The sequence below is a fragment of the Condylura cristata genome, unplaced genomic scaffold (assembly GCF_000260355.1).
Source record: "Condylura cristata isolate star-nosed mole 26May11 unplaced genomic scaffold, ConCri1.0 scaffold00017, whole genome shotgun sequence".
NCBI classification, from domain to species: Eukaryota; Metazoa; Chordata; class Mammalia; order Eulipotyphla; family Talpidae; genus Condylura; species Condylura cristata.
The window spans coordinates 18548958-18556602 of record NW_004567118.1 but is presented as its reverse complement, the minus strand read 5'-3'; positions in this window follow the sequence as shown (position 1 = coordinate 18556602).

Here is a 7645-nt window from a genome sequence, read left to right as displayed (position 1 = left end):
CGTAGGGCGCGGGCAGCGGCACCCGCTGGCCCGCTGTTAACGACCCGCCCCGCCTCGGCCGCGCAGCCCCGAGCCCGGAGACGGCTGCGGAGGGCTGCACGCTGGCTTTCCAAAAGTCATAGTTTCCTCTGATGAGCGCCCGGCTTCTCGGGGCTGCTCACAGCAAAAGCATGACTCACTCCGAGAGGAGACCCTTCTCAACAAAGGCTCGGTGAGCACTGCAAATCACTTCCTGTAGCAAAAAAAAAAAAAGAAGAAGAAGAAGAAAAAAAACCACATACACCCACTGACAGCACTCTAGAGCCAATCAATTCTCAAATTTCCTTCTTCTACCTTCCCAGATATTTCCTTCCAACCTTTGATTTTTCACCTCCCCACCCCCACTCAGCATCTGTGCCAAAGGTAAATTCAGCTCCTTCAGTTGCTCATGAACTTTCTGAAGCCCATTATTGTGGTCCTAGGGCTTTCTCTTCCCTTTCAGTTCATCTGTGAGAGCCCAACAGTCTGCCAGCGAGGCGTTAAAATGTGACGAAGGCTTTTTAAGAAAAAGATCTTCAGCGAATCCTCCTGAATTCTGAATTGGAAAGCAGAAGTAATTGTTAAATAACCCTTTCCTCCTAGAAAAGGAGAATATTCACTCCCAGGTGAACATAATATACCAATTTCCCAGGTTTTTCTTTTTTCCTTTCAAATCGCCAGAGCGGCCATGACAAGTGTCTTTGTGGCAATGCAGTCCTCCAGAAAAAAATCTGCATGTGAACTTGAGCACAGACTCAGGTGAGGTGTCCTCTCTGCTAATTTACAGCAGTCTTTCTCAGCAGGGTTCAGTTGAATACCTACTTCCAAAAAAAAGCAGGAGAGGCTTCTTTGATGAATGTCAACAGGCTCCAGAAATCCATTCCAAAAAAGGGGCTGGCTTGAAGCTTTCGTCCAACTGAATGTATTCAGGCTCTGGAAAAATGCCTAAGAATCGCTACAAATACATTTCAATGTCCCTTCAGTGGGTGTTTTGCAACCCTGCAGTAAGGAAAAAAAAAAAAAGGCAGCCACTCTGGTTCCACATCAAATCCACAGGAAAAAAAAAACGATTCTTCTCAGGAGTCAGACGCAGGCAGCAAGTGAGATGCACAGGGCCTCCTTCCTCTTGGTTAAGAGACAGGACATGGGCAGCTCCCAAAAAGTCTGCAGCCACTCAAACCCACTGACCCTGTCCCAAGGTGTCTGCCATCTTCATCACTCTTGGAGAGGACTGGCCGACACAGGTTCCTGGCCAAGTTTCCCAGCTACTTCTATGCAAGCACATGAATTTCCCTCAGACTTGTTCTGAGGCCCCCTGAGTCTTCTCACACCCACGCTAGACATGTGACACATGCAGAGGTTTCTGGAGCAGGGTATAGCGAATGCCACTCCTGGTGGCCAGCAAGGCCAGCATCTGGGGCAGGATCGCAAAGGAGCAGCGGCATCCCTCCCAGGGCGGCAGACCTAGCCCAGCAACCGCTGGGCTCTTGTTTTTTCCCTTCCCCAGGCTTGCATAGCAACAGCAAACACACACCCCATAAATGGTTGTGATGGCTATCAAAGCCCCCCCCAGATCTAAAGCAAAAATGCCCTATCATTCCCAAACCGTGGTCTTCATTAGAAGCAGACAAAAACAGCAAAATGTGAATGAAATGCTGTTTGTGTGAATGAAAGGGCCGGCGAGCGAGCCAGCGTTTCTGTGAATGAAGCAGGCCCTGCAGCCGGCGCCAGGCAATCCCCGGGTTCCAGCGGCCCCAGCCAATGAGCAGCCGCCCCGATGACTCATTCAACAAAGGCTGGCTCAATAGTGGAAGATTCCATTTCAATCAAAGGCGGGATCTTTCATCCAACGGCAGTGTGGGAAAAAAAAAATAGCCAGGATGATTACAAAGATGCCGGGAGAAGGGACTGCTGTTATGGAGAAAGGAAAAGTAGTTTCTCAAGGAAATTCAAGAGCCGTTGGTCCAGTCCGAGTGTGAACCGCATCGCCCTCTTGGAGGTGAGCTGTGCCCCCAAACTTTCATTCAGCCTTTCATTTACATCAAGGAGCCACCATGAATGTGCCATTCGGTCCACATTTATTATGAATGTACAGCGAATGCACATTGAAAACCTAGGCACCTCGCCTTGATTCTTTTTGTGAAAGAAATGGAGAACCAAGCGCAGGTTCGGAGTCTCCCAGGAAAAAGAAATTCAAGCTACACGGTTAACCCTTTAACCAACAGGAGATTTTTATTGCTTTCATTGTGATGAGGAAAACTGGTCTTTTTAAAATATAAATAGCAATCTAAAGTGACTGCATGTAGAAGATATATGATCAAAGAGGGTGATTATAATCCAAGAACACCACAATACAGCTCAACCTCTTTTATCCAGGAGATAGTATAGGCATTTGGTACCTAAGGGAAGAGCAAATAAGAAAACCCCAAAGGCACCTCGGTTGATGCCAAATTAGAAACTGCAAGCCCAGCCCCTAAGCCCACGCCCTTCCCTCCCAGGATACCCAAGAAACTGTTTCTGCTAATTTTAGACAATATTCCAAAAGCCTGCGTTTCTGGTTTATCAATCTGCAACAACATAGAGGTGGATGAGAGATGAAATTTTCATAATCTGGCAACACAGAAGAAACAGAAAAAAAAGGAAGCCATTATAATGTTAGGCTTGAAACCCAAGAAGGCCAGGTAGCCTGGGGTCCATCACAGTTGCCTTTCCAGAACAGTGTCATTCTTTGTTTTAAATCAATAATTTTGAAGTGCATTGGTTTTCTAAGGCTGCCAGAACAGCCAACACAATATCACTCATTTAAAATAATACAAATTACCATCCCCCAGGGTTGTGGGCCAGAAGCTCACACATTCATGGGGGACATGGATTCAGGGGTGGACAGGGCTGGCTGCCCTGGAAGCCCTAAGTGAGCTCCCTTGTCTGACTTCTGCTTCTAGAGGCTACCTATACATTCCTGATGATGGGTCTTGAGGACAATGGTTGCCCCCTAGAAGGTTAAAGAGGCAAAAAATTAAAAATCAATGCTATAACTAGGTGTGCTATGTAAATGTTTTCATATGTATGAGATGCAAAAGCTGTCTAGAGGCATAGTAGGCTTGACCTCGGGTTGTCAGCAGTGACTTTACCAGAGAGAAGCCCCAGTCGAGCTTTGAGATTTCACTGGAATTTTCCTCGGTGGCTGACACTCCAGGAGGAGCCACCACATGGGGACCAGCTCAAGGAATTACCCATAACTGAAGTCTTGTGAAGATCAGTTGGACTGGCAAAGGAGATGGGGCTGATGGGGCTGCTAGAAGTATTCCCAACCCCCTTGGGTACACAGGGAAGGCCACGAAAGCTTGGGTGTGGTGACAGTCAGGTTTGTTTTTTATATGCACACCTCAGTAGTGCCTTGGTGCTCTGAGAAACAGAGAGTAGCACAAATGAATAAAGATAGGCTCTTGAAAGATGCCAACAGCATTGGGATGGGAAGGAGAGAAGGGTTCAAGATATGGTGAGAAGATAAAATTGACTAGATGATAAGGGATGTGGGTAAGGGAGGCAGACTGACTTATCTGGAGGCAGACATTTACCTAGAATTTTGTGAGCAAGTTGCCCATTAGGGACCAATTACCATGGAAAGCAGGGGGAGGCCATAGCCTTGGGCATAAAAATGGGACTGTGTTAAAACATATTTGTACAATATTTGACCTCCTCCATAAAACTGATAAGGGGTTGATACAAAGATCTAAAAAGAGCTTATATAACTCAACAAACACAAAGAAATAACTCAGTCAAAAAATAGCCTGAAAGCTAAAAATTCACATCCAAAGAAGATAGGCAAATGATTAAAAGGCATGTGAAAAAATCCTAAACATTATTTATTATCAGGAAAATGCAAATCAAAACCACAATGAGCTACCACATTAAAGTGCACAAATTTGAAAAGGAAGACCCCCCCCAACCCCCACCAGGAAAGACCAGGCTTCCCAAAAGGGAAATAACAAATAATGGTCTGGAGTTAGGGGATAATTATGGAAACTGATTTGGTTTGTGTCTTAGTGCATTCAGGCTGCTAACAAAAACAACAAACATTTATTCTTTACCATTCTGGAGGCTAGAAGTCCAAGGTCAGATTTGGTGGGATCTGTTTCCTGGTTTCTATGTGTTGTGTCCTCACATAAAGGATGGGTGGGAGTTCTCTGGGATCATTTTTTATGGGACTCTATCTTAATTCATTCTTAAGGTTCCATCCTCATGATTTAGGTAACTTTCAAAAAGCCCACCTCTAAATGCATTCATGTTAGGAGTTAGATTTGGTGTGCAGGTGGCGGTGATAGAAACACAAAAGAGGAGGGAGTTAAATAGGGGGGGCCTCAGTTCCACTAAAGTTAGGTCATTGTCATCCTGGGGGAAAAGGGGACTTCATTCCCCTATGACAATGTGGAAGGGGTGGGATGGCTGGACATCAAAGGAAAAAAGAGTAAGTGCACAGCATCTTTAGAAAGGGAGAATTGTGACCATGGAAGGAGATGTTGGCGCTGGACCTGGGGGAGGATCAGAGCACTGAGGTGGCAGAATGTCTGTGACGTATCAGTACTCTAACAGGTCACTCCACTAGGGAAAAAGTAGTCTGAACCTTGCATGAATCCACGGTTCAGCACCAAGGACAGCTCTCCTGACTGGGAACCTAGACAGGCTCCAGTCCTCAGAGGTAGGTTCCCCTTACCCAGCACCACTGAAAGAGCAGATAGGCCAGCTCTTGGGTTATGGGGTGGGGTCCTCTCATCTTATGTCCTCAGAGGTCAATATAGGATAGTTCCTTGCTGCACCAGGCTCTATCTGGACCTGCCCAGATAGAACATGGATTCACATCACAGCCAGACTGATTCCAGGTTCCATCACACAAAGGGAGGGGGTTCCTCATTCTTACTCAGCCACTGCGCAGTCCTACTTCTGTGGAAGGAGGGTAATAGCACAACTTAAACCTCCTTCACCATTGCCAGGAGGAACAGAATGCAAAATGCAAGTGCCATGCAGTCTCTCTACTAGGTGTTTTATCATCAGTGAGGAACATCTGCAGGTCATGGCCTAAGATATGCACAGAGGAAGGCCCATCTATAACAGGCTAGCCTCAGGGGTGGCAGAAGAGGAAAAGAGAAGGATTGAATACACTCTGCAAGCTTCAGCACACAATTTCAGACACATCAGAAAGCAAGAAATACTAGAAAAACATCTCTCAAAAATTGATTTCCACTGTGGTAACAAGCTTCAGGAAAGGGGGAAGGACCATAAAGATTTGCACCCTGCAGAACAGACAGGAGGCTACTGCATGCAGAAAATAGTTGCTAAATTAAAAGACATAAGAACTACATTTCATTGATAAAGTAAATGATAACTTTCCTTAAATAACTATTTCATTTAGAAAAACTTCAGTGGGTTCTGTATTCTCATCAATTCCTTAACCGTGTGGATGGAACTGTGCATGCCTGGAGAGAAAAAATGTCAGCTGACCCATGCACCTACAACTGCAATTGCAGAACACAGGTCACCTCAGTGTTCAACAGCAACAGTCTTTGTTTATAAAAGGGACTGAGAGATAGAGAAGTCAGGCGAGAGGAAAGAAAGGCAGGGCCAGAAGCAGTGGTCAGGTAGCAGTTTCAGACACAAAGGTTTTGAAGGTTAAAGATCTCTGTGAAGGTGTCTGTGAAGTTCTGGCTGGGTAGAACCACAGCAAGCAAGCAACTGCAATCCAAAGGCCAGGCCTGGCAGCTCCATACACTGGTCAGCACCCAGGGTAACAGCACAAGAGGTTGGTGCTAGACATGTCAGAGGCCAGGACCAGTGTTACCGCTCAGAGATGCTGGACATAAAGCCAACAACAGCCATCTTTTTTACAGTCATCTAGCACAGGGCCAATTGTGTCATTCAGCAGGTAATGTTGGAGGCAGACTCAGAGGCCAGGTCTGCCAAGAAATGTGCCAGAGGACAGGGACCAGTGTTTCAGCTCTGGTCCTTTCCTTGGAGGTTTTCCAAAGAAAAATTCCAGATGAATCTGACTGACTGACTCATTGACTGGCTAGTTGGCTGACTTGAAGCTGACTGGAACTTATATACTAGTCAGAGAGCTGCCTTTTTAACCTGATTGGTCCTTTTTAGTTGACTGACACCCATGGAAGCTCCAATGAGATTGGTTCATTTACAATCCCAGCTATTTGGTTGGTGCTGGTTGAGCTGTACCAGTGTTCAAACTCATGTTACAGTGGCTGCCAATAGCTTGAATAGTGCTAGGACTTTAACCACTGTGCCATCAGGGGGGCCACAAATCTTTTGATATAAAATCCAACAGAAATTTAAATTTTTAAATGCAGGGTTTGTATGATAAAATTAAGGGTAACTGAAAAGAAAAGCAAAATTGCAAAATGGTAGAAAGTGAGAGAAAAAGAACAAGATATTAGATGACCAGACCAGAGGGTCCTTATCACAACTACAGGGGACTCAGGAAGAAAAAAGTAAGAAAGAGAAAAGAGAAAATAAGGGAAGGCAAAAGGAGAAAGAGAGGAAGAATATTTGGAGGGAAGGAACTAAGCAAAGACATAACTCATCAAAGTATCCCAGAACTTAACCCTCGAATGTCCAGACTGGCCAGGTGCCAACCATCAGTGAAGGACTTGAGAACTCGGAGTCCAGAGATCATTTTGCAAGTAAGAAAAAGTCAGTAAGAAAAGAGTGAGGAGCGGGTCACATAGGAAGAAATGGGAGCCAGAAACAGGCTTTTCTAGAACAATGCCCTCAGAATTGTGAGGACCCAGAATTGTGTGCCTGTGAGACAGGCACAAAGACAGTTTTAGATATTCAAAATCTCTTAGCATTCTGCATCTTCTATCAGGCAGCTACTATAAATGGTACACCTCAGAGGAAGGCATGGGGTTCAGGAAAAGGGAGCCAACCCAAGATCAAGGGAAAGGAAAGATCAGGACAATGATAAAGGGCACCTTAGTGCTGCAGGAATCCTCAAAAGAGCAGGCAGAAGGCTTGAAAAGCAAGTAGGAAACACTGATGGGCAATTCATACTCCTGGTGGGACATGGGGTTGTATTAATGACAAGAACAAAGAATACTGAGCAAACAAAAGGCAACCTCGCAACTCTGAAGAATATAAGGAATTGGGGAAGAAAGCACTTGCAATTGCACTTGCAATTGCAGCACACTGCAGCTTTACTCAGTGGCGTTAGCATAATCAAAAGAAAGTAAACACAGAATGTTAATCTAAGCAAATACACTACCACTGTGCCGGGAGAATTGGGAGTTGAAGGTTCATGTACAGATGTGTTATCCAAAGAACCAACTAATTCTAAGGAACAACCGCAAGGCAGTGCTGCTGGGTGCAGGACAGGGCCCTGACAGCAGGACTGCACTCTCCCCCTTGAGCCTGCACAAGGGAAGGCGGCTTCAGGACCCACACATGGAAATTCAGCCTTTAAGCTTGTAGAGCAAGTGCTGGAATCAGAAACTCCAGCAGGAAAAATAAACTTATTCTCCCTGAAATCTCAGGTTTTGACAATTTTGTATCTCCACACTCGTCCCAGGAGGCACTGGCTGCAAGATATATTTGCAGTTATCTCAGTGAATTGACCTGTTGG